Consider the following 4043-nt stretch of genomic DNA (forward strand, 5'->3'; position numbering starts at 1 on the left):
GTCCAAAGGCCAGCAAGCTCTTCAAGCCGAACTGAAATGACCCAGGTCCAGTTTGGCATGGACTAGGTGGCTTTAGTGGAGTGGCAGTGACAGGGGGCTTTTCCTTAGCCTCCACCAAAGCCACATAACTGGAAGCTGTCCCTGTGCCACTGCTGTTTCAGCCAGCCCCAGTACCACGTCTGCAGAGCAACTGCACTTCCAGCAGGAGGAGAGTTACACTGGGGCAAGGCCAGGCAGCTGGAAACTGCTTCCACAATCATGAACAATGCATGTCTCCAGCAGCTGGGGGTCCACGGTGGCATTGGCAGTGGTGGAAGACACTGCCTGCACTGTTGGCAGTGGTGGGGAGGGGGTGGTGAGCACTGACCAGGGGTCAGAGATCACCTGCAGACGCTGCCAACAGTGTTGGCGGCAGCCAGTGGCAATAGCTGACCACCTGCAGATGCCACTTGCCACTCCTCCCCTTAATGCCAACACCACCAGTGGCAACAGCCTGCAAGTGCTGCCAACACTGTCAATGGCACCTGCTCATAGGGGATGCATCACCATACTCGGGGGATGCACCTGCATGCACACCTTATGCATTGCCAATGTCTACAATGCTGCTGCTTCTCCCCTCTCCCCGCCCCCCAAAACTGGCCCCAGTGCAGTTCCTCACCAGCTGGGAGCTGCTCCCACCACAGCCTTGGGGAAAGTAAACTGGGGAGAAGAGGCTGAGAGAAGCAGCAGCAGAGTGCTGACATAGCTACCAGCTCCCTGGCCCTGGTGCAGCTCTTTGTTGCTCAGGCTCACTGTGTGTCTCGACACAGGCAAACTGCTACAGCTTCATAGGCCAGATCCAGCCCATTCACTATGTTGCTGATCCAGTTTAACTTCTTGTATGCCACAAGTCATTATTTTATTTAATTATCCCTATACTGAGTCCAGTAAGATGGCTGTTCTATAAACTACCACCCTAAGATAAAAACAAGGGTTAGAGATTATACACTTGATTAGACTGTTGTATGGGACCATCATGCCTCTGGAGAGCAGTAACAGGAGACATTTTAAAGCATAGCTTGCCCATTAGTCTTGGTCAGAGGAGTATGGACTAAAGGCTGTATTCCCATAAGAAGTGTTATTTCTTGCCTCAAAAATATTTGGACCTAGGACCCAGCTAAAGCACTGAAAGAGCTACAAGTAACTTTATATAACATCTTTCAACAAGCAGAAAAAATATGCTTCCAGCTAACAAAACATTTAAACCAGTTATATCAAAATATAAAGTAACCATAAACCCTTACAAACAATTAAGTTCTCACTAAAGCAATACTGCTGTTCTTTACTATCCTTTCTAATACTATTCCTTACCAATAGTGAGAGGAATACTTTGTACCTTAGTTTTACTGAACTGTGCCTGCTTAGAAGCATTCTGAAGCAACAGAATGTATCTATTAGAATATCATAAACAAGACAATGGTATATAAGTCTGTATGTATGTTTGCTTAAACACTGTAATTAAAAATATAACGGCCCAGGCAAATAGCATGTCCTTCCATTAGTAACAAAGCAGGCTAATATGTCAACTTGGGCAACCATGGTTTTTATGAAATATTACTAATGTGCATATATGTCCATATCAGAGGGATTTCCTATTTGTGAGTTGTAATTTATGCAAAATATTTCTGCTTTAACAAAACTTTCAGCTTTTTCACCCAGCTCAGCCCAGAAAACAGAAAGGATTAAGGAACATATTCATATAAACAGTCAGAAACAAACCAAATTATAGTTCACTTGACAAGAGCATATTTGTCAACTATTCATCCTTTTTAACTGTGTTCTAGTTCAGGGCTCTCCAACTAAGCAGCAAAGGGCTGCTTGCAACACCAGCAGGGGCCACAGCTTTGAAGGCTACAGGACACAAATGGGCATCTTCACCTCCCCCTGTAACACGAGTACTGCACAATATACAGAACTCCTGCTTTACCTTTTACCTGCTTTAACTCCTGCTTTACCTTCAGCTCCCCAACTGCACCAACCTGTCAGTTCCCCTAGCACGTACTGCCTCACCCTGCCTGCAGGACAGAACGTGCAGCAGAAGCTGGAGAAGAGACGGTGCCACCCAAGACCCTACCTAATGTTGCAGCCAGAGCAATAAGGGCAGCAGTGGCCAGGTGGGAGTCTGAGGACTACATGCTAACCCAACTGCATGCAATCTACAGTCTGGCAAGTGTCTGTTATGATATCTAACGTTGTAAGATTTTACATATAGAGCTGAGAAAAAAGAAGACATAACAATTATCAACCCTGAATACAACAATGCACTAAGCCACAGAACCTTTACAAAACAAGTTTCAGGAACCAGTGACAGAGCCTTCATCCTGTGCGAGTCATGGAAGGGTTAACTCCTACTAATTGGAGACACTTAAGAACACCTGATGTGGCAGCTTGATGAAAAAGTAGCCCCTGTAGTGAATCCAGCTGCTGGAAGAAGGAGTAGATATCTGTGATGTCAGAGAGAGCAGAAGCCAGTAAAAAGAAATGGAAGTCCCTGGGAGGAAGGAAGTTATTCTTTACTTTAGATACTGCTTAATCAAGATCAAAATTGATAAATTAATATGTCTGAAGAACTAGTTTATCTTGAACTGAGAGAGGTTTCCTTACAGTGTTTTATGAGTTTGGCAAAAAGCTGCCTGGTGTTTGTATTTTCTATTTGAGTGCCAGTAGTTAAGATAGAGAGTTAACACACACCATCCCAAACTATCCATCTTGATCCTGTTACTTGTTGAATTATCTCAGAGGTTGCTGACCAATGTGAGGCCTATATGAATGTGTGAAAGAAAACTCTTATATCATCCATACTGAGTTCTTCTCTGATATCAGATTTGTGTGGATGTGGGGGAAAGGGAATGAAAAAGGATGGGCCTAATGATGAGCAAGCATGTTGTTTCTTTTCAGTCTCTCTTGCTAGCTGGGGAGGAAAGTTACCTACTCAGCTAGTCCCTCACAATGTTCATCTCCAATAGTTTGGGATTTCCTGGAGTTTTCATAGGGAAAAAGGTAAACTCTAGCTCCCCAAATCTTTCAGGAAGTTCATCCTTACCTAGAACTTCTGCACTCTTCAGGTGTGGCTCTATACCTGCTCTTTTTTGTGCCCTGGAGAAAGCAAATGGCTAGTCATTTCTTCTACCACTAGATAAACTGTCTAACTCTATAATAATGCAGTCAGTTAAAACCTGACTGTATCATCCCTGTTGCTGCTTCCTGTACCATGGCCAGAATCTTGTTGTGCCTTTTATGGAAGGTAACCTGGGAATAAACTGAATCATAACTTGACCAAACAGCTTTTTGTTTCCTTCCCCTACACCTGGGGCTGAGGGGGGAGTTGAACAGAAGAATGAGGGAAGCTTTCACTAGTAAGGAATGGCCTAGCTGGGCACAATTTAAAAATCTTAAGAGGAAGGGAGAAAGGCCTAGTAAGTAACTAAAAGAGTGTAAGTGAATGGACAAGAAAGAGTGCTGCAGCAAGAAGCTTGGTGGGGAAAGGATTCTCTTCTACTGAAGCAATATTTACCTTCATCTATCCTAGGTGAAGTGCATCTGATAAAGCTCTCACTTTTTCTCTCATTATTCCATTGTGTAGATGATTTCTCTCCGTGGGTTCAGTAGATGAAGGTTTCCCAATGGGCCTGGATGACTTTTTTCTCATCTGTCTCTGGTGTGTATGACAAGCCCTTACTTGGCAAGGGGAGGGAGCATATTAAAACTAAAATGAACTCCGTATGGATACAACCTCCTCCATAGATGCCATGTTCTAAAATAAAAGTTAATTTTATTATGGAGCAAATATTCTGGAATGATTCCTCCACTTCCAAAGTAGAGTGAACTCACTCTCACTCAAGAATAGTTTCTACATCTGGAAGCTATGCTAAAACAGTGTAAAAGTGTATAATTCTTCTATATTCATGCTGGTCACTTTCCCTGTGTGCAGACAGTCTTATTGGGTAGGTATGTTTGATTGGGTGAGATTTTTTTTTTTTTTTTTTTTTTTTTTTTTTTTTTTT

This window comes from Gavialis gangeticus, unplaced genomic scaffold, assembly GCF_001723915.1.
Source record: "Gavialis gangeticus isolate Ggan-Ray unplaced genomic scaffold, GavGan_comp1, whole genome shotgun sequence".
Taxonomy (NCBI): Eukaryota; Metazoa; Chordata; order Crocodylia; family Gavialidae; genus Gavialis; species Gavialis gangeticus.